At 46.9% G+C, this 24,479-nt stretch overlaps 1 long non-coding RNA gene across 2 annotated transcripts; it reads left to right on the top strand.

Annotated features, from left to right (window-relative positions):
- Window positions 1-12,607: 12,607 nt before the first annotated feature.
- On the top strand, window positions 12,608-15,346 carry LOC124648191. 2 transcript variants are annotated; one of them, XR_006986434.1, is made up of 4 exons: window positions 12,608-12,805; window positions 13,536-14,097; window positions 14,175-14,322; window positions 15,065-15,346. It is a non-coding gene; the product is annotated as an uncharacterized LOC124648191 (long non-coding RNA). The 2 variants fall into 2 exon arrangements; XR_006986433.1 differs by having other exon boundaries at window positions 13,536-14,322.
- The last annotated feature ends 9,133 nt before the right edge of the window (window positions 15,347-24,479 follow it).

The following is a 24,479-nucleotide window of genomic DNA, read 5'->3' as shown; positions in this document are numbered from 1 at the left end:
AAGGCTGCTTCAAGCACGTAACATCAGCGTGGAGACCTACATATCTCCGTACTTCAACACATACAACCTATCGCACACATGGAACGGTGAGTTCTGGACATGGGGCATTGGGCAGCACTCTAGGGATGTATGGCCGGATAAATCCACCATATGGGATCCGGACCCGACGTTGAAGAGGACCGCGAAGGGTCGACGCCAATCTCGCCGTCATAGAAATGACATGGACCATAGTCAGACGGGAGAACCGCGCCGTTGTCGCGTTTGCAGATGTCCCGGTCATGCCCGAAGGGAATGCCCTTACCGTAGCAACAACAACCCGGCTTGATGTAATTATAATTATTTGTACTCATGAGTTGTTGTAATAAATTTATAATAATTTGTGCTCATGATTTGTTGTAACATATTTATAATTATTTGTACTCATGAGTTGTTGTAATAAATTTATAATAATTTGTGCTCATGATTTGTTGTAACATATTTATAATTATTTGTACTCATGAGTTGTTGTAATAAATTTATAATTATTTGTGCTTATGATTTGTTGTAATACTTGCTAACATATTTGTACTTATTATGTGTGTACAGGTGATGACGACGCAGTTACCAGACCTTTTAGAGCCGTCGTTTGATGCCGATCACCGTTGTCACCAATGGTTGGACCCGAACGCCCACTTCGACCCCCCTCACCCATTCAGGTTACGTGGCATCAAACATAGGTTGAATGTTCACGATCGTTATATGGATCACTTGCGTGCTCACGGACTTCTTGCATATTCCAAGCTTACGTCAACCACAGAGAAGTTTATGTTGGACCCGTCTCTTATGTCAGCCCTTGTTGATCGATGGAGACCTGAGACCCACACTTTTCAGTTACGTTGTGGGGAATTGACACCTACCCTAAAAGATGTGTCCATGATTACTGCTCTTCCTATCATTGGTAATCCAGTGGTCCCGCAAGCATATTCTAGTAATTGGCCGGACCAGGTTGAAGCACGGCTTGGTGTTCCATTTCCAGCTAACACCCGTAGTGGACAGCGTCCTAGGGGTGTGCCTCTGAGCTGGCTAGTCACCCATTTTGCTAACTTACCTGCCCATGCAGATAATGTCACGCTGTCACGGCATCTATTTGCATATGTGTTGTATCTCTTAGGTATAATGTTCCCTTCGTCACATGGTGACGTTGTTCTTCCTAGTTTAATTAAAATTGCCCAAGAGATAGTAGAAAACCCCTTACCTCCCGGGCCCGTATACAGCTTTGGTTCAGCCATGCTTGCTCATACATACAGGGGGTTATGTCACGCCACCCAGAAAAAATCTGAGGGCCACATACTTGCCGTCAGCTATGAGTTTCTTCAGCTATGGTCATGGGAATACCTGCCTGTTGGACGTCCCCACCTATCCAACATAATACACCCATACGATTTTGGCCAGGCTATACATGCCCCTCTGACATTTGGATCTCGTTGGGTACATGCTAAAAAAAGGTGGTCAACAAATGTGGTACACGGTTGTTACCCGGAATACCACCAGGAGTTTGAGGGGCTAGAGGATCACATGATCAGATGGAACCCATGGACAGATAATGTCGCCGTATGGGGTGCTCAGCCACCTACAGCTGATATGTATACAGGCTCCAACTTGTGGTTGACACGCTGCAACCTCCTATTTCTTTGGATGGTTGAGACATATAACCCAGAGCGTGTTATGCGACAATTTGGTCTCTATCAGCTAGTTCCACCACCAGTACCGAGGCGACTTGATGATGTAGTTCATACGTAAGTGCGCTCATTTTGATATAAAATGTATTGCAACCTCCTATTTTTTTTGACTTACATATTTGTTATTAACTATTTTATTTCATTTCAGGCAAGATAATAAAGGCTTGAATTGTGCCGACTGGAGCAGTCGTAATAGACAGTGGATACAGTTGTGGATTAATACTGCGGCATCCGATATTGTGCAGGAACATAGGTACGTTGTGTATTAAATTTCTTCGATTATTTTCATAGATGTGCTAACGACAATTATTTCTTACATTCATAGACCATATAATGATGCCACATATGACCACTACAATCAGTGGTATCGCAGTAGCACATGGACTTTGCTCACCGGCCCTCCACCAGAGAGGACGGTAGATTACACACAGGTAGAGCAGCTGGATCTTGGGCCTGAACGGACAGCAGCATACCATCGCGAAACCTCGGTACTTACATTTGTTTACAAATATTACTTTATTGCAATTAAAATAAATATTCACAACATTTTGTTATTATTTTCAGATACGCGAATATAGAGAGATCGCTCGGTCTGCATCGGCTGCTTTGCGGCTGCGAAACGTGAATGGCCCTGAAGGAAAATCCCTGATTAGACGTATATTTGATACGGCCAAGAGCGGGCTTAAAAGATTTGGTTGCGCTCGAGATGATGATGTTGTCACACGAGCTTATGACATGCCGGAGGCACCGTCGTCCAGACCCAGTATGGCGCGTACGAGCAGTATGGCGCGTACGAGCAACATGGCGCGTACGAGCAGCATGGCGCGTACGAGCAGCATGGCGCGTACGAGCCAACCTCCTACGCGGAATCCATCATATGCACGCGTCGACACATCTGTACTTGATCGCTCACAATGAGCTCACATTTCTCCACCACATGGTGGCACACAGGTATTATCAGATACATAAAAAATTATGAATGGTCATATGTTCTTGTACAAGGTTTACAAATATATCATCTTCTATGCACTACAAATAGGAGGATAATATTTTCCCTACAAATCCGTTTGGGGAAAGATTTTCATACACCCAAGGGGAGAGTTCAAACATCGAGAACACCACTCGCGTATGTTCATATTTTACATAATATTCAACTTACACAACAAAAAAATATGGCTATTATTTATGAACCTTTTCGTACGCAGCAACATGTTGAATCTAACTGGTCAGAGATAGAAGCTGGACTCGGCTACAATATACCTCCTCCACAGGTTCCTTCAATTTCTCCCATAAAAAATATATAATTTCTCTCAACAAAAATATTGATGCCTATTACTGACAACTCATATTTTTACGCAGCAATCTTTTGATCCTGCTTGGTCCAACATGATAGCTGGCTTTGGCCACAATATGGCCCCACCACAGGGTCGTGAGCATATGCAGCAAGAATATTATGCTGGATCTTATAGTCAACCTGACAATTAAGGGATATTTAATCAATTCTTTGCTGCTGACATTATGAGCGGACAAGAAAGTTTAATTCCTCCAGCGACACAAACTCAGCACGTACTACAAACTCAACCACAGAACAATGATGCCAGCACCGATGATGACGATGACCAGTACGGCCGAGGTTTGCGCCAACATCGTTCACCACGTTGTTTGTCGCTTTCTGGTGCTAAGCAGAGACCACCACGCCGTCTCGCCAAGCTTGATATGTTCAGAACTGTTACATACTATTATTATTTCTATCTATGTATGAGACATATTTCTATAATTTCGCATAATAATTCAACAGGTACTTCAAAATAAGATACATCAACATGCAAAAAATTCAACATAAAATTAAGTTACTACCAAAATGAAAATACATCGCCAATGCCAACACCAGAACTTAAAATAAACGCTACGAGTAACATTATAAGCTTCACATTTTTCCCTTCTTCTTGCTCTTCGATGATGAACTAGCCTTGCCCTTCTTACTCGGTGGCATAAAATCATCGTCCGAGTCAACGCAAGCGGATGCAGCGCTTTTTCCCTTGAAATATTCATTGCTCTTAGCCAGGCTCCTCGGCGTGAAGACTTCTTCGTCATCCTCCGTCGAGGAAGCCCATGTATATGGATACCTTAGAAATTCTTCTTGTTCCTTCTCGTCCTTCGGTTTCTTCTTCTCAAACCTTGCTTGCAACCTAAGAAGCTCTTGTCGTAATTCCACCGGAGTTCAGCCAGGCATACCTGCGTGCTTAGAAAAAAGCTTGCCTACCTCAACGAGGAGGGTCACATTCGTGACCAGATCTTCGACATTGTCTATGTTATTGGCACTCATAACTGAAGTAGCAGAGGAGATAAGAGGAGCAGCCATACGTGCAGTAAAACTACGATCTCCCCGAGGAGCCATCTTGTGGCGACTACGATTGTCTACAACAAATGAATGCCCAGGGAGGGGTTTTATAGCACGCGGCTCAGAGAAAAGGCGGGAAATCTTGGCGGAAATTCATGGCGCGAAATTTTTACGGGAAAAAATAAGGCGGGAACTTTAGGCGGGAAAATTTACGCGCGAACTTTTTCCGGGAAATCAACATTTATTATTAATACATCTGCGGAAATAAAGTTGGAAATATAACTTAAATTAAAATACGGCTAATCACTACAACGGAATTTAAGATACGACGCGAAAGTAAGACATAAATTAAAATACGTAGTTACTACAACAGATCACTCTATTTGCCCTGCGTTCAGCGTGGCCATTTTCCAGTCTTGTCGCCGCGCTCTTCTGCTGCCTGCGCCTCAGCAGCCCTTTCTCTTAATCTCTTCCTTTCCGCTTCACGGGCCTCCCTGCGCACCTCTTCCTCTGCATACCTACGTGCAGCCTCATCATCCATCCGCTTCTGATTTACCTCGCGATTTCGAGCTTGCTCTGCCCTTAATTTTTGTATTTCTCTCTCTCTTCTGCTTTATCATTAGCAATAGCTTTTTCGAAACGCTCCTCCTCATGGAACCTTGCCCATGCACGCCTCTGTTTTTCCTCCACCTCACGGCGCGCCCAATCCGGCTGCTCCTGGTCTATCCAGTGAAACCAGTTGCAAAGGGGAGGGGGAGACTGCAACAAAAATAATACGGTTAATAAACGAAAATTAATGAAACATACCGCATGCCTCGAGGATTTTTTATCATGCTTTTAGAACATTACCGCAGGCCTCGAGGACGATGAACTTGTACGTGCGGGTGGATCATGATCGTAATAAGCGCACATGAAATATTTCATGCCGAACTTATCGGAAAAATCCACCACCTCCTTCACCTTCGCAAGGCGGACGCACCAACACCTCTCTGCTGTAACCCCCGGTGGCAAGCTTGCATTCTTCCCCTTCATCGGCCTAAAATCCTGGTCGGAGCAAGGCACACTCATGCTGGCTAAGGTATAATGACTTGTGACCTGCGTACCAAATAACATCGATCGCTGCTTTTATAGAGAACTGGACAGATCGAGCGGGAGAATTAGGCGGGAAATTACCGCAATCAGCGAAGCAATCATCAAAAGCGAAGCAATCAGCAAAAGTCGTGGATGTCAGTGCGCACGCACAACGAGGCGCAGGCCTGCCGGCCTTGTCTCCTGGCCTGGGAACTTGCCGCCACGGCTGGTGGAGGCAGCCGCCACGTCAGCGTGCCGCCGCACCCTGTGGCGGCAGGGCCCACCTGGCGTCGACGGCGCAAACGGCGCGAACGGACGGCGGCCTGGGGCGGACGTGCCGCCACACGCGACGGCGGCAGGGCCTGCCGCCACAGCCGGCGGCGGCACCCGCCACGTGTCGCCTGGCTAGCGTGCCGCCGTGGTACTTTGTTGACGTCAGAAACCCCCTGGCGGGCAGAGACGGGCAACACCGTAGAGCCGGGAACAACTAGGGCTGCGGCTGGCCCCAGTCCCTCAGAGCGACGGCCCGCAAAGCCTCCTGGTCGCACGCGCCGATGTTTATCACAAGGGCGTGCCACCTGACCTATACCTGGTCAGGAAGGTGTGGATGATGCCTCGCTTAGTTTCCTGCAGGGCACACACATAAACGTTAAATACGAGCCTCGATCGGCTCTCAGGTTATCCTGTGAATCGGCTCAAAGAGCCGATCCACCCATGATTCGGACGAGGTGTCCGAATATATGGTGGTCCTGCTTGATCAAGGTAAAGCTAATGAGATCTACGACGATGTAGGGTTTTCACCGCATAATCGGATCGTCCTACTCCAGAGTTGGGCCTCGCGGCCACGCACGGTGATCGTAAGCCGATCCTAAACAAGGCCTAAAAACCAACACGAGGTTGATCCTCGGAACATCCTCGCTTAGGGCCAACGAACGACACCCTACGTGCCGCTGGATCCTCCCCCCTTTGTAAGGCCTAACTATTGCAGATATTAAACTAATCCTTGTAGAACAAGGAGCAATCGTAACGGATCAGATCTACTAAACTATGATCAAGCGGGGTGCCGCCCCTACACCTAAGATAGGTGTAAGGGCGGCTAGACATGCAAGGGTTGCACTACGAAAGCATGTAATATGAAGAACAATGCTAACCCTAACATGTCTAAGATAACTACGTCGCTCGCCATCAAAAAGGCTTCGATACGAGCAACGCGTGAACAACGTGGGCAGGCTTGTGCTGCCTAGATCGCAAGATGCGATCTAGGCAGCATGATGCTTACCGGTAGAAACCCTCGAGACGAAGGGGTTGGCGATGCGCCGAGATTTGTTTGTGGTTGAACGTTGGTTGTTGTTTATTCCATAAACCCTAGATACATATTTATAGTCCAGCGGACTTTCTAATGTGGGCGTGCACCAAACCGTGCACGAGTAAGATTCTAACTTCTAAACTAAGATGCGATCTAATACGTTACAGATACATGGGCAATTAAGCCCAATTTGGTATAAAAGGCCGATTCACGTATTTCTTCTATATATATTTCTTCAAACCCATCTTGATCGCGGCTCACCTCTGACTCGGTCAAATTCTGGTGATAACACATGCCCCCCTGGTTTTGGAAATGACATTTCCAAAATCATTACGCTTTCTTTCGTCGGGTCATGTCGTGGCAGAGCAGAACTGCCGCAGAATCCCCATCATGATGCCTTGCCCCTTCCACTTCTCCACGTGGCCACAAAATTTTCCTATTGGGCAACATCTCCTCGGAAGCTGCTGTGGCATTGAATCTCTCTCATATCCCCTTTATTTAACCGTTCCAAACAGCTTGCGTTTCCTTCGTCCTCCTCGCATTAGCACAAAAACCCTCTGTGCCGCCATGTCTTCTTCCTCTTCCTCCGAGTTTTCCTACGGGTCCGACTCCTCCCGCGAGACGCCGCCGGAAATTCGTGCCCCGGAAGACTGGGACGAGGAGAGCCATGCCTCCTCCATTTGGTCTGAGGACGACAAGTCCTTGACCAGCGGGGATGAAGATCTTCAGTTCCTCGCCGACGGGGAACTGGAGTCAAAAAGCGAGGACGACCAGTTCTCCTGGGACGGCTGCCCCACTTCTGAAGAAGAAGGAGAAGAAGACGACGACGACGACGACTCCCTCGAGGGCTACCCGCCGGCGAAACGCCTCGCATGTGGTGGGACGACGACAGCAGCGACGACGAAGACGGAGACGAAGCCCCCGTAGAGGGCTACGGGAGTAGCGACGAGGAGCCCATCGGCAGCAGTGCCGATGAGAGTTCTGAGGATGATGATGAGGGCAGTGATGGCCCGTAGACTAGGATCTAATAGTATAGGCCTAGCAGTAGTAGATTGGTCAATAGACCCTTCTTTTGTTCTTCCTTCCCTGATCAATCGGCTCCCCATTGTAAGAAATCCCAATATTAATGAAGAATTCCCTTAACTTGATTTCGCCGATTTCTTTCATGCTGAGTTTGTCGACTGCTGGCCTAATCCATGCTTAATGACTGATGGCAACGCATCAGTTTCATGATAATCTGCGAGCCAGGCCAATTTAGCCATTCCTCCAAGCTAGCTAGCTCTGCCGATGACGATGGCACAGCCGATCTTAGTAAGCTGGCAACTTGATCTTTGAGCAGGCGGCTTTAAAAAAGCCCTGAAACTGCCTTGGATGCTCAAACTGATGACTCTGTAACAGAACACCGCTCTCCAAACCAGTTGTGTCGTAGGGCTAGCCGATTCCAACCAAATCGGCTCCAAGCAGAGAACCTTCAAGGTGAGCTGCCCCCCGAGCTTCTTCAGTTCTTCCTGCGCCTTGCCAACTAGATCGGCTCCTTTCCTTTGGTGGATCTTATGCAATCCATCCTTGACCTGATCTGCGCGTCCAGGCTGCTCTTGGCATTGTTCTTGAAGAGAGGATCCGAGCCCTTAAACTACTCCATTGAGGAGTTCTTCCATTAAAATCTCCCTTCGCGCTCCATTGACCCTCTGATCGTGACAGTTACATATCCTTGGTTATATCCTTAAGTCGATGTCTGCTGCATCGGCTGTGCTTAATTTTTTTTTTTTACAGCCGACTAGTGTATCGGCCCCCATATTCCAATACCCCTCACCAAAGGATGAGACGCTTTCATTGCATATCCCCGTGTTTTATCCACCCGGGTGCCCCCCCGAGCCGATTCCGTCAAGAGAATTGATGGTATCGGCTCTGTTGGATAACATGTTGAACCCAGGCAGAATGGTGGGTAAGGATAATTTTGGCCGATTGCTGGAATCGGCCTCCACGTTGCTTGCTTGGTGAAGGCTTTGTAAGTTCCCTTCATGAATTTTTGGGGCCGATCACAAGGATCAGCCTCGCCATGTCTGCTCCTTGACGTGCTCTTGCTACTCGTTCAGGCCGGTAGACAGAACCAGCCCAATCTCTGACTTTATCATGTTGGTGCGCTTGCTGTCGTCCACCTTGGATGTATCGTGTAACCGTGGAGCACTGAGCTTCGTCGGAAGAACGAGCACCATGTTTGTGCCAGCCGATGTTTCATCATCGGCTTTCCTTGCTTGGGGCGCCACTCCATTTTCCGTGGACGACCCTCTTCATCCAGGGTTCGCTGAACCTTCGCAGCCAGATCAGGCCTTGTCTTCCTCAATGTATGCAAGTATAACCTCTCGGCTTCTTCCAGGCCGCGCAATCGTTGAACCCTGCGTCTCTGGGAACGGCTGAGTCCATCAGGGCACCACCTTGGCCGGTGATACCTGTCTTCTTCTTCTCCCTCGTCTTCTGAATCTTCGACATCTTCCAACCGAGGGGACTCAGCTCGTTTACTCTGTGGCGGGAGAGGTCCCAAGCGCTCGAACACGGACACGTTGGCTGCCTCCTTCTTTTTCCGGTTGCATTCTGGGCAATTGCCGATTGTTGGCAATCGGCTCATTCCTGAATCCCAGCAGTGCCTGAAGAAGGGACAATCCCAGTGCCTGTCCTCGTCGTCTTGTTCCCTTGCCTTTTCCTTGGCACAACGCTCGTGCTCCTCCTCATCGAGATTATGCCGACGATGTCTTCTGGCTTCTCTAGCCAGCCGATTTCTTTCATCATCATCGCTGGACCGTCGGCGTTGGTCGTACTGACTCACATACTTGTTGAGGAGGTGATCAGAGAGAGGTCGCTGATATCTTATGTTCTTCACTTCTCCCTCTGTTACGTAGCGCTTGCCGTCTTGGCGGAGCCGATCGCGTGGAGCGGCTTCCTCTGTTTCTTTGCTATGAGAGCAGCTGCCCTCATCTCCATCCTTGCCAGCGTGGTGTCCAAGATCTACCATGTTGATATTGCACAGGAAACCCGGCTGGCACCCTGCATGGCAAGCATACTCCACCATGTTTACGGCGGGGAAGGGGTGTGTGTCGACCTTCATGGCGTATTGGTTGAAAATCAACCGTCCGTTTTCTATCGCCATTTGGATCTGCTGCCGCCACACCCTGCAGTCGTTGGTGGTGTGGGAGAACGTGTTATGCCATTTGCAGTATGGCCTTCCGTTCAGCTCTTGCACCGTGGGGAACTTGTGGCCTTCGGGTACCTTTACATGCTTCTCCGCGAGTAAGAGGTCAAAAATCTGCTCCGTCTTAGTCACGTCGAAGTCGAACCCTTTTGGAGGGCCTTGTGGCTTCACCCATTTGCAGGTCACGGGGCCCGTCGCTCGAGTCCATTCAGCCACTGCTACCTCCTGATCTCCCATGGCACCTTCATCTTCGTCTGCCTCTACCACGGTCACCACCCGCTTGAATTTGTCCTGGTAAACATCCGGGTGGCGCTGTTCATATGCTCGTCGGCTTCGCACCATGTGCGCTAACGAAGGGTAGTCCGCTTGGGAGGCCACGTCCTTGATTGATGATGAGAGACCCACCACCGCCAACTCGATCGCTTCTTTTTCACTTATACGAGCCGAAAAGCATCGGTTCCTAATGGTCCTGAAGCGCTGGACGTATTCTGCCACTGTCTCCCCGCGCTTCTGTCGTACTTGCGCTAGATCGGCAAAACCAACATCGGAAGCCTCTGAGTGATACTGCTCATGGAACTGCTCTTCCAACTGCTTCCATGTTTGGATGGAGTTCGGTGGTAACGATGTGTACCACCCGAAAGCCGATCCTGTGAGGGACTGTGAGAAGAACCTCACGCGCAACTCATCTGACGCTGAGATCGTGCCCAGCTGTGCCAAATATCGGCTCACATGCTCGATGGAGCTGGACCCATCTGATCCACTAAACTTTGTGAAGTCCGGGAGCCGATATTTGGGTGGCAGCGGGATCAGTTCGTAGCTGTTGGGGTACGGCTTGGTGTAGCCGAACGCCTTCCTTTTCGGCATCATACCGAACTGATCTTTCAGAATTGCACAAATCTGATCCGCTGTGATGGCTGAAGGTGTCGAACCCTGAAGATTCGCCGGGGTGGCATACTTAACCAGCCATGCTTGCTTTTCTGGTTCTAAGCCAACTGCAGGAGCTGGGCTTTGGAGGTTTGTCGGGGTGGCGTACTTAGCCAGCCACGATTGCTTCTCAGGATCGGCTCCTGACGTTCCTCCTGCCGTTCCAGAGGCCCCTGATATTGCAGCCTGGTTCGAGAGTGCCCAGGCGTTGCAGTCCGGTACGTATGCGCACGTGTATCCGTGCGGGATCTCCTTAGGTGGCTCAGGTAGGAATTGGTAGTCACTAGGATCACCACCAACCTTGTAGACGACGTATGCCGATGAGTTCGGCAGTTCCGGTGCTACCCATGCGAACGGCTGGGGCTGGAGCGGCATCTCTCCTTTGAAAGTCCCCAGAGCCGGTCCCGACGGGGAGTACCGGTGACTCATGATTTCCTTGACGACGCGCAGAGCGACACGCTCCAAGGTGTTCACCAGGCTCTCAGAGTGGCGGTGCAGCGAATGAGCCACCATGTAGTTGATCTCCTGCCGCAGCGACCTGGTGCGTTCTTCCGACGGGGCGGACAGGTCCACTCCATCGAGCGCGCCTTCAGGTGTGAAACCCTTCCACCTGACGCCATGGGAGCGGGTTCGGTGGAAGGAGCCGATGAGTTCGGCTTCGAGGGTTGCCTTGATCTCGTCATGCTTCTTCTTGAGTTCATCAGGCAGATCCTCGTACGTGACCGGAGTGTCTTCCGCCATCTCGGATGTAGATGGCGATGTTGTGGATGTCGAAGGCGGTCCCACCGGGCGTGCCAGAATGTGTTGACGTCGAAACCCCCCGGCGGGCAGAGACGGGCAACACCGTAGAGCCGGGAACAACTAGGGCTGCGGCTGGCCCCGGTCCCTCGCAGCGACGGCCCGCAAAGCCTCCCTGGTCGCACGCGCCGATGTTTATCACAAGGGCGTGCCACCTGACCTATACCTGGTCAGGAAGGTGTGGATGATGCCTCGCTTAGTTTCCTGCAGGGCACACACATAAACGTTAAATACGAGCCTCGATCGGCTCTCAGGTTATCCTGTGAATCGGCTCAAAGAGCCGATCCACCCATGATTCGGACGAGGTGTCCGAATATATGGTGGTCCCGCTTGATCAAGGTAAAGCTAATGAGATCTACGACGATGTAGGGTTTTCACCGCATAATCGGATCGTCCTACTCCAGGTTGGGCCTCGCGGCCACGCACGGTGATCGTAAGCCGATCCTAAACAAGGCCTAAAAACCAACACGAGGTTGATCCTCGGAACATCCTGCTTAGGGCCAACGAACGACACCCTACGTGCCGCTGGATCCTCCCCCCTTTGTAAGGCCTAACTATTGCAGATATTAAACTAATCCTTGTAGAACAAGGAGCAATCGTAACGGATCAGATCTACTAAACTATGATCAAGCGGGTGCCGCCCCTACACCTAAGATAGGTGTAAGGGCGGCTAGACATGCAAGGGTTGCACTACGAAAGCATGTAATATGAAGAACAATGCTAACCCTAACATGTCTAAGATAACTACGTCGCTCGCCATCAAAAAGGCTTCAGTACGAGCAACGCGTGAACAACGTGGGCAGGCTTGTGCTGCCTAGATCGCAAGATGCGATCTAGGCAGCATGATGCTTACCGGTAGAAACCCTCGAGACGAAGGGGTTGGCGATGCGCCGAGATTTGTTTGTGGTTGAACGTTGGTTGTTGTTTATTCCATAAACCCTAGATACATATTTATAGTCCAGCGGACTTTCTAATGTGGGCGTGCACCAAACCGTGCACGAGTAAGATTCTAACTTCTAAACTAAGATGCGATCTAATACGTTACAGATACATGGGCAATTAAGCCCAATTTGGTATAAAAGGCCGATTCACGTATTTCTTCTATATATATTTCTTCAAACCCATCTTGATCGCGGCCCACCTCTGACTCGGTCAAATTCTGGTGATAACATACTTTTGCCATTTACACTCACAAGTGATTCTTTTTGCCATTTCATTGGGGCAGGTGGTCCTTTTTGCCAAAAATTCTGAGCCGATGGGTGCATCTAGGCATTCACTAGCAGAGGCGGATGGCGTAGAGGACCAGGGCTCATCAAGCAACAAGAATGCACGGTTGGAGAATGTGCTGACACAGCTCATTCACGCCACGACGTAGTTCCAGACCTCTGACATTCGCCTCTGCACGATGGAGCCGTGCCTCCGATCATTTTGCCGACTGCGCCGTCTTCTTCGTACTAGGGGTAAGCTCATGGATACTACAGTCTACACCCTCGCTAATTTGAGTAATTTCGACCTTGATTGCGCTACAATCAGTAACATAGATTCCTTTGGTGAAGACTTAGCCAGCTAGCTCTCTCAAGATCTGCCTTTTCTGCCTGAAATTATTGTGCTAAATCTCCTTACCTGAAACCGTTTTAGCATTAACCCATTATGTTCAGATTTAGCCGACCATGCGTGCATTTATGATGACTGTGTTTTGTTTACACGCCTTCGGTTAGGAATAGAATTTCAGTTTGAGTGCATAATTTGCTTAGCCTATGCTCGAAAGAAACAACTTAGGGTTCTACTGAGGTTCTGTGCAACACACTTAGCTTGGTAGGACATGTGAGAAAATTGCACGATTGAATTTGAAACTTTTATCAAATGTGAAGTGCCTATCAAAATTACTGTGCATACTTGAAGCGTTCACTTGCAACATGAATGGTTTACTACTTTTGTTCCGCTGGTATGCAACTGGTGATTAGCGACAATGTAATAATACCTTGGAACGTCCTGGTTTATTCCAGGTTCTGAATTCTGCTACTGCTTGTATGGGGATCTGCTTTTTTACTCCATAATCAAACAATGTATAGACGTATAGATACAGCCTGATTTTTCGGTTTCATATACCAATGCTTTTCTGGGGATTTAACTCCTATTTTATATAATTAGTTGCATATACTGAAATATAAGTCATGCATCATTTCTCAGGCCTATATATTGCACGGCCATGGCTGCTAAAAGACAAAGTGAGAGGATTATTAGAACATGGATTCCTTTGAAGAATGTAAACCTGAATTCATGTGGACATCAAGTGCAGCAACACGAATTTGGCTCCTTGATTCAACAATAGCTCTTGACTGCATCTAATCACCATCTATTGCAGTTCGATTATACAGTGTACCTATCGCGGCAGATTATCCTTCAACACATTTAATTTGCACCGCCATTCAGTTGCCCATCAATTCTACCCATACCATCCGCCATAGCAATGGCCCTTCGAGGGGTACCGGATGGTGTCAACTCCTAGACGTTAGCCGTCCCAAGGTTCTTCCATTGTGACCACATGCCCACCGAGTATGCCGTTATGGAGAGTGAATTGGAGAGCATCATTCGTTTGTTGTGCACACGCAAGACTGTCAAAGTTGATGACATGAATCTTGCCCCAAACAACAAGTTGGAGCAACTCTATGTAGCATCGGTGACTTACGATCAGCATCACTAGGGCGTGGCAAGAAAAGGCGCAGCGTCTGAGCAACTCAATTTGTTTGAGGTATGAGAGTCTGATTAGCAAGATCAAGTATACATATGTCTCAAGTCTCCTGCTTTGCTACTCATAAACCACATTAGGATTTGTGTCATGCCGGCGACCTCACTGTCACGCGGATGTATGCCGGCAAGAAGACTCCAGCTAATCCCCATCGCAAGGTAGCGGACTCACTCACCTGTCTACTGGGTCACAAACGCGACACCGTGCCCTCCTCGGTCGCAATATTAGGTGAGCTGAGATTAACCTTTCGTAGAAACACCGGATGCATTACTGACTAACTAGCTGCCTGTTCCATCTTGCACAGGGCAGCCAATGTAACAGGCTGCCATGACCAAGCAAGTGTGGTTTACCTATGTGCGTGTCAACAAAGATTAGGCCCTATCATACCAAGTTTGTAGGTAGAGCCGGCAGGTAGCAATTGTTTACCCTGCCAAGACCAAGCAAGTTTAGTTTACCCTGCACCTCCGATTAATGAGCCCCTGACCGTGCAAGTCTACAAATATTTAGAGGGAGGCTGCGTAGATTTACTAGCTAGAAATAGAAAGAAAAATAAAATACTTTCTTCGATCCAAATTAACTGGCGCAGCGATATACTATGTCTTATCAGCTGCCATTACACAAATTAAGCAATTCTTTTTTTTGGCCCAATACAATTGAGTGCAGGCTCTAAATGAATTTAAGTGACAACTTTTTTGTGAGAACTGAAAAGTCAGCAATCTTCCTGATTAGCAGATTAGCTGGGCATACAAATTTCATATGCATGTGTGTTAATGTATTCTGAGCTTCTCACTGGTCAGATATAAAACAGTGTAACCCAACAATGGTCTCAGCTGTTAGTCTTGGTTTATACCCATGGCACGCCTCATCCTTGGCTTGATTTATCCCTGTCATCTGCTTGTGTTCTTCATTTTCCAAACGTTTTGTTAGTATTCGTTTTGTAATTTTCCTTGTGTCATCTATAGTTTTTCAGGATAACCATGTTTTCTCGCAGAAAAAGATCAAAGAACATTATAGCAGAGTGCCACGCGGGATGTTATAAGGAACAGACGTGAGTAGTGTTCAGCTGAAGTATGGTACCTTTTGCCGTTTTTCTGCTAATCGGTGACTTTTCTGATTTTTCATGCCCGTTCTTTTGTTTCTATGCCGTAGTTTTTGCGAGATATCTGTCAGTGATGGCAAGACTGTATCTGTAAGATGTTTATGCTTCTCTGTTCGTGAAACATATTGGCCTATGATTTTACCACAAATATTAGAGATACTTGTAGATCGGGTGTAGTGCTTAAACTTTTAAATAATAAAGCTCTTTATAAAAAAAGATACTTGTAGCAGCTCTTTGCCTGGTACTAAACAGGACAAAAAGATATTTGAGCAGCTAAAATTTTATTCAGGGGCGCAATGAAGCGCCATAACAAATCCAAACCTAATACACCACAAGGATAGAAGAAATAACACGCATGCTGCCCCATCGCTCCAGTTATGTACGAAATCTGAAACTATCCGACCTTTCATCACATATGCAAGCCATGTGACAATGTGAGGCAGGCGGTGCGGCGAAGCGCGCTGTCCATCTAGTGACATATATAGTTGTTGTTGGATGCGCTGAATCAATGCTGAGCATATATATCACGCTGTGTTTACAAAATTCGCGGGTTATTTGTGAAGCTATTAATCCTAATTGATGGCTTGCAAGAGGTATATAAAATGTGGCGATGACGGTCCGTACCGCGGAAGGCTTCGCCCACCCTCTCTTCCTGCACCGCCGGACATATCTGTTGGGTACGTTGTGGGATAACTTTAGACTCCTCCGTGCTTCGGTCCAAGCCTATCCGACGACAGACATCGCTTTGCTCGTCAGAAATTAGTCTTCTTATAAATTCGAATGACAATATGACAGACTCCACCTTGAGATAAATTCCTTCTTGTAGCATGAATTTCAATAATCTTCTGAACAACAAAGAACCAACAACACTAGAACATGAAACTCGTGACATGTATTTAAAAATCTTCATCAGTACTAGGACATTGCAATGCTGATAACTTAAGGTAATGAGCGATAGGTGTACTAGCAGACCTTGACATGTACTCAAAATCTTTATCAAAACAAAAATAATTCATGTTGTTTTACATGCACTTCCATGGTGATGGGACTTTCCGGAAAAAATGAGCAATGATTCTCAAACTTCTTATTAGAAAGCTATACGGCAGTGTTTGGATGTTTGTATTGAGGCTTGGTATTGGGTATTGGGGCATTCACAGCCCGAATACCTCAATTCAAGGCGTTTGGATGTACCAGACATTCAAGCTAGGCATTCGGGTTGAATATTCAGCTGGCCCGATTCCTGTGTTGCGACACCTCTCCCGAAAGTCCAGCTCCCGGCCTAGACATCGCGATGCATTCGGGGGATTCGGGGCAGCGTGCGTACCGCTTCGTTCCACCAACAGAACATGTACTTGGCCCCCTGGTCATCTCAGCAGTGTCCCGAGCTCTGGCGTAGCAGGTTCGTTCCCGCGGGCCGCTCCCCTTTCGCCTGAGATCCTACGTCCAACCTTACTCGCATCTTCGCTGTCTCTCTCCGTCACTGTTCCTCTCTCTGAATCTCCCCCTCTCGCTTGAACAGGTAGCACACCAGAGAAACTGAACCTGAACTCGATGCTGGGCTAACAGTAGACGCCGTCGGTAGCTTGGTAGCCTAGGCGCGGTGACAGTTTGGTCGCCCAGTCCGAAAGATTGGCCTTTGATGCTGCCGCAGTGTATTGTAACTCAAACAATTCAGTTCAGTCTAAGCATGTGTCTCGCCCAATACATATTCAAGGAATCAAGGTTCTGGTCTAGTCAAACTTTTAGGAAAAAGGAATTTTGCATGTGAACCGAAGGAAGTTTGTACGTGAGCTCAACATTAACCCTAGTGATCAATTAATTTAACCATATTTTTTAAAAGTTATAAGCTGCTGTGGTAATTTTATAGAATATTTCAGTGTACATTTTATTGTTATGTGGTATATAAATATTTAATATTCACGTGCTATATAGAAAATTGTGCGCAAGAAATAATTTTCAAACATGTATCATGACCATACTTGTGTGCAAATGCAATACATCAACTTGACCATCCAAACAAGATTTGGCATTCAACTAGGATATCAATTATAGGTACCAAATATCTAAACATCCAAACAGAAATATTGATATTGAATCTCAATGCAAATATCACAGGATATTGATATTCCACCAAATGCAATGCCAAGGCTGTCAATGCAAACATCCAAACGGAGCCAATAGATGCAAGTATGCAGGTTCAGTGTGATCGCCAATCATTTCCTTCCCTCAATTATACATTTTGTTGCCACCTCACAGGGCGATGCTCCCATTTTTTTTAAAAAAGAGGAAATGGGAGAGATTATTCTGCTTGTGGATAAACTATACAGCACGTTGCACCAGCCTGCAGATTTGCATCTCTTGTCGTAGTGTAGCTCCATATGTTGCAAGAACTTTTGCAACTTGAATTAAATGGAACACATGATTCTCCTCCAGGGCCTCAGGAGGCCTATGATATAGTTCACTTAGCACATAGACCTCAATAGTATTGGAACTTTAATTGTATTGGTTGGCTGCAAAACAAATATTGATGCAATCAGGAAACGTGGATAAGTTGGATCTTAATTTACTATTTAGGGGGAAGGAATTTTAGCATGGGATTTAGCTTTCTGCTGGAATGATCATATATGCATTAGTAATCAAATGTGCCCAACACCCAAATCTGAAACTGCTCCAGATTGTTGGTTAACATATTACAATGTGAATTAAATTACTTAGATACTTTCAGCTACCTCCGTTGTCTAGTAAGAGCATCTCTAACAGAGTCCGTAAATTCCGCCGGAACTGAACTTTTCCGGCGGATTTACGGGTTCGGGCCAACTCACGCTCAGAACAGAGTCCGAAAACATGGGTCAGCCCGTAAAAGAATTTCAGGGGCCCAAGAAACTCCCCGCACGCCCCGTATTAAAAGGGTTCGCAGAGGGGAGTTCGGTTCGCAAACCCTACTCCCGTCCGCCGTTCCTCTCCCTCCACCGCCGCCACTCTCCAGCTCCGATGAGCAATCCACCTCGCCCCAGCCACCGATCCGAAGCCCGCCGCCACACGATGGCGTCCCATGGCCGCGGGATTGGGCGGCGGCGACTCGCCGCCGCGTCTGCCTGTCTTCCGCACCGACGCGGAGCGGCGCAAGTGGAACAAGAGCGAGGGCACGCGCAAGCGGAGCGCTCGCTGGTGGACGAACTGGGGGCTCACGCCCCCAGGGAAGCTCGCGCGCTACAGCAACGCCTGCGAGGGCTCCTCCTACGGCCAGTCTAGCCGCGCACCGCCGCTGTCCATGGCGGAGAGCAGCGAGGAGGACGACCTCGTCCCCGCGCGGTTGCCGACCATCTCCGCCGGGAACTACGTCCACGGCAGCGACAAGGAGGAGTCCGTCCTCGCGCAGACGAAGGCGGTCAACGAGGCAGAGGCTCGAGCGCGCTTGCGCAGGGAGGAGGCCGACGCCGTCCGCCATGTTAGGGAGTACGAGGCGGCTCGCCAGGAGGCCCGTGTCCGCCGCGTCAAGCTCGAAATAGTCGAGCTTGACAAGGACGACACGTGAAGAACTTCCACGCCGCCGACCTTCTCCGCCACCACCGGCACCGCCGCGCGCCATAGGTCATTAGGCCGCATTTTGCTTCTAGGTAGGTCACGCTTGCCAGTGTAGCTATCGATTAGCTTCAATTTCTCGACCTATGTAAGTATTCATGCTCAATCGGAGCATCTATGTCATCTAGAACTATGATCGTCGTCTAAGTTTACCCGCGTCATTTCGAATTCCGCTTTTCAGTTCCATCATACGGTTTCTATTCTGCGCCACCGTGAAATTCGACAGAACTTACGTTTCCGGTGCACTGAACTCGACGTTTTCAGTTCGTGTTTTTTCGGGCTCTACTAGAGATGCTCTAATCATGTGATATGTACAAAGTCGAGAAACTAATAAGTCATGTCACAAACAAGAAAATTGGTTTGCTTTGGAGGAAAGAAATATGTCTGGTGCTTCCACTTTCGGTTTCACATTACATTAAGACTTCTACTTTCAGTACAGAAATCACTCTTTTCTGTTCGCATGGCCTCCAAACACAATAGATTTCTACTTCTCCAACAGGTAAATTGAGCAATTGTATAAACCCGAGTGCTTGCGATCATTCATTACATCATTACATATATATGGAAATTTTCAAGGTACATTAAAATTCTTTAAAATAATTAATATTATTCCTACGAATCAACCCAGTCTGCCGCAGTCAAGCTCGGTAGCATGAAAGAACTCAAACAAATCTTCTTCACATGAGACTCTGGAGGCATATGAATGATGTAGCCCAGTGAGAATATCACTTCACTAGTTTTATCAAGTACTGCAGCCTGAAAGAACTTGAAAATATGTTTCTTCTATCGCTCCTCAGGAGGCATATGAATGATGCAGCACATTGAACACATATCACTTCACTTCAGTAGTTTCTGGTAGCTTGCTCAGACTTTAACTGGAGCTGCAGGGCTGCAAAAACAGAGACTGATGCAATCAGCCACCTTAGATAAGCTGGTGTTGCAAAAAACAACTAGTTCCTCCTTTCCATAATTCTTGTTCTGGTTTTAAAATTTGAACTACAATCACAACAAGAATTATGAAACAGATGGAGTATATTAACATGGAATTGAACTTTCTTTTAGCAATCCATATAAGAACATTAGTTCTCAGTTTTCATGTCCTGCTCGCTTCATCATCTCAAGTAAAAATCTGAATGAGCTCTGTAGATTCCGCGCCAACTTGGCAACATCTTACAATGTACTTATCAGTCCAAAGATCTCAGAAGCCCCATTGCATAGAAGATGTAAATTGTACATAAGTGCATCAAGCTTTACGTTTTCTTCTAGAGAAAAAAATCAACATCAATTGTCAACCAATCTTGTACACGGTCTATTTTACTGATACAGTGTGGAGATTACAAGGTTAATGTGCAGCTTAACGTTATACTTGAATCCATTTTTTGCATAGAAGAGAAAGGTAATCAATGGTATTTGTTGAAGCTACACGAGAAACAAGTATATTCCAACATTGAGTTGACTCCGACCGAACATGTACCACTATCATGTAAGAAGATTTTTATCAGATATAACGCGGCAATAAAAGTAGGGAGATTTGTATATATCTACAAAAGACAACCAATGAACAAAGTTTCGAGTCGAGGGTTCACCTTGTCGAGCACCAAAGAAGGAGGCCACGCCATGATGTAGGGATACATATCGTCGTGAATGATGGGACAGAGCTTATTGAGCTCCCCCGTTTCCAGGCAGAAGGATAGGAACCAGCCAGGTAACTTGAGATCCACCTCACAGTAAGCAGACAAGTACACAAATCCATCTTCAATCACCATAACCTCGAGTATAACATGATCATCCGTGAAACAGTGCCTGAGCCCATCAATCCCCTGCTCCAGCGAAAACGTCTTGTCCAGCATCCACCTCTCCAAACCATCATCCTCATTGGTTCCCCAGAGCCAAACAACAAGGGTGAGTTTAACAGTGCAGATGACACATAGCTTCCCATCCCTGGTCTCACCGGCAACAAGTGCTTCTTGCCCTTCTACGTGAGGCAGATCGATCCGAGAGAACTGCATCGTAGCGGTGTTGAGCACGCGCGCCGTGGCTAGACTCACTGCTACCCAGTAGATGGACCCATTCACCAGCTTTCCGTTGTCAGGGGTGAAATTCTCGTCCAAAGGCTGCAACACGGGCCGCATATTTGGAGCGAACACCAACGGGAAAACCTGCCACTCTCTGGTGTCTGATGAGAGGACAGCGGCCTGCGCCCCGTAGTCTTCGCTGCAGACGCAGATAACGCGGAACGGACCTTGGTCCTCTTCCGGGGAGAGGACATGGTACTCGATGCACATATCTATGAAGATCTCGTCGGGCGGCGTGGGGAAGAGATGTAGGGCACGCGGCAGGTGGTGGGGATTTCGGCGGTGGCGGCGACTCACATGCCATGGCGACACACACAGGGAATAAGTGAAGGCTGTCTAGGTTCAACCAAAGACAGAAGAAGAAAGAAGCAAAGGGCCGTGAGCCGAGAAAAGCCCCTGGAAAAGGGCGTAGCCAGCTCACCATGTCGCCTGGAGCATGCACGCATGCTGTCAACACACGCTCATGCGGGTCATACACGGTCGCTCCAGCCGCGGGATACATACCATATGCAACACGCACACACATGCTGTCAACGAGAGAGACTCGGTCGCTCCAGCCGGGATACATACCGACCAAATGCTGCCAGCCTGTCTCCAACTACAAATTAAACTCGCTCGGTTCAATGGAATGGATGCATGCGTACGTCACTCCTCGGTTATTAATTTCACGCCAACTCCTTCACCTTTACTACTGTATCGATCAAACCTCACCTCAATCCGGTTTTCTTTTTTCCTTTTTGGAACAACACTAGCATATTAGTACTATATATGCGCACGTTCCATGGATTTTCAACTTTGTTTCCTTGTTTTTCTTGTCCCACCACTTGGCGCAGTCGCTCCTTTATCCATTTCCTTTCATGCCCGCTATTTCAGCCATGGATCACTCAAGTGTCACGTACTACGACTGCCCAAGCAAATCATCCTTGGAATGGACCAACGTGATCAGCCCCGATAAACTTCATCTGGCCATTTCAACTACCATCGCCGGTTCGACTACTCTACTTGCCTGCATGCATCAGCCTCAACTAAATAAAACTACTAATAGTGAAAGTTTGTAGTAACATTACACACCCCAAACCATTTTGGTGATATGACATGATAATAAATGAAGAAAAAAAGTATAGTGGTAATTAGCTATGTTACCATAATATCACGCTTCTCAATACAAGATAAGTCTACAATCTAATAAATATAACATGCATGAGTATATGTAACTACCCACTATAAATGTCACTCTCCACTATGACTAGTCTAACACATCACAATTTTAATCAACAACCAAAGACGAATCCAAATTATAAACAAGATGGATACAGTTTGCGTCCTTTTTTATATCATCACAGATCGATATTAATATCATGTCTCAGCTCAAGCGGCATTCATTTTACACAAACAGAGATTGGCCAAACTACTACTAGTACAAATATGGGCCGTCATAAATCATGACGTTTTTAATATCACGCACACAGGATTCCTAGCTACCTTCACATCATGGATCAATGATGCATCACGTCTGATTGGCTTCCATTCTTACTACATGCTCCAGCTAGCTGCTCCATTTGCTAGCGCCGTCATCTACTCCTCCTTCGACAGCAACAACAAGAAGAACGTTGATGTTCAGCAAAACACCAAATCTAACTCCAGTAGCATAGCTTTGTTAGATGTATATATCTGTATATTGTAGTTTCCCCATATGTTAGGGGGCTTCCTGCATATTTGCACTTGTACATGTACTAGATATTGTGGCATTTGGCCCTCTGATAATACATCAAGCATATTACCCTAACATGGTATCAGAGCCCCAGGTTTCGAGTTTAAATCCTGGCTTTCACAATTTATTCTAGAAAATTCCCCGCAGCCTCCTGTCGTGTGGTCCCGGCCTCCCGCTGCCTCTTTGCTTCTCTACACGTGTTGACTTGTCTTCTCGTCTTCCCGTCACATGTGAGGGAGGGTGTTGACGTGTATAAGTAGGCTGCCTTTCCCTTTCCATCAGTAGATGCAATTAGTATCTAGAAACTAATAAACTCAAGATTGCGGAGAGGAACAAATAAGTATACTACGGCCTCGGCCAATACTATGTGGCAGTAATAAAGAAGAAATTCAAATGCATCAAAAGAAAAGGAGTCACAAATAGTATAGCACACACACATGGATGCAATTAAATCGCATGCCACCGTCAGTATTATACCACAACCTACAGAGAAAGACTTGATCAAGAGAGAAAGTAGTACCACATTTAGGAACATGAGTATTAGCTCTAAGAAGACACCAACAGGACCCTTATTCATTTTAGACATTAGAGGCAAATACAAACTAGGAACTGACAGCAGCCGACATGGTAAATACAGAGTCAGCTCCTCATCAATCACCATCATTCATTAATAAAACGATGAGATGCTTCACCAAATAATGGAGACCTAATGCTGACGTAACAAATAAAAAAAATCAACCTTTCGATGTCGATGAGGTCCTGAACAGATGCGTCAACAAGGTCGCAGCAGTGGCCCTTGGGGGCAACCTCCTGCACGCCGTGGACGCGCCCCTACACGGTCTTCAGATCCAGCGCATGGAGAAGGTCCCATATGGCTGCACCCATTGCCTATCGAACAATATATAAAATTAGAGTCCAACCAATTGGAAGCAGGTATACTCACTTGTGATCTATAACAAGAGTACATTGATATCCATGCTATCATCATAATTAAACCACAACAAGCAAAGGAGCTATTCTCCCTAAACAAAATGATCAAGATTTCACAGCACCAATCCATAAGATACAGTAAGAGCAAGAAGAGGCCTTTGACAGAAAATTCATGAATTACATTGACTAGTATAGTACTATAGCCCTACTGGAGCAGGTACCAAATTCTTATTAAGTTAAAACCTAGCAACTAGATAGGCACCATCAGCGCAAACCACTATAACTCAAAGCAAGTATACATTAACATGTTAGCATCTGCCAGGGACTTGAGTTTCTCCCATTTTAAAATAAAAATGAAGTAGAATTTTCCCCCTCGTTGTAAAAATATACAAGTCTATCAGAGACCATATAGTACTGAATGTTAACAACAACACTTGCGGAAACCTAAAAATTCAGAAAGTTTGATTGCTAATCATGAAAATGCAGCAGCTTCCATTGCTAATCATAAAAAAATGCAGCAGCTTTCATTACTAATCAGTGGCTTCAAATTGCACTAAGAAAGTTGCTGGCCTTCAATTATATTGCAAAGGGAAAGTTGCCGCCCTTCAAAACGCATATAGCATCTTCAATTTTCAAGCTACAAATTGACTTGAGTAATTTTTTAGGGATGCCATATTGCCATGACCAGCAAATATGCATCAGAGATGAAAACACGCTCACATACTTTATAGGCATGAACAACAATCCAATTACTGTGGCCTAGTGTTGTCTAATTAAGCGTAACTGCTTTTTTTTCAATCAAGGTGCATAGCCCCAGCCTCTGCATCCAAAAGATTCACACAGCTTTCTTCTTTATTAAATTATTCACAATGCCTTACAAGAGGAATACAATGATCAACTTGAAGCCACCTTCCTAGCGACAACTCGCTATACCTACGATGAAGGGGGGGGGACCATGAACAAGGCCATACTCCCTGACGGTACACCA

Source organism: Lolium rigidum, chromosome 4 (genome assembly GCF_022539505.1).
Source record: "Lolium rigidum isolate FL_2022 chromosome 4, APGP_CSIRO_Lrig_0.1, whole genome shotgun sequence".
Classification (NCBI taxonomy): Eukaryota; Viridiplantae; Streptophyta; class Magnoliopsida; order Poales; family Poaceae; genus Lolium; species Lolium rigidum.
Note: the sequence above shows the minus strand (reverse complement) of the source record. Positions and strands in the feature narration are given on the sequence as shown.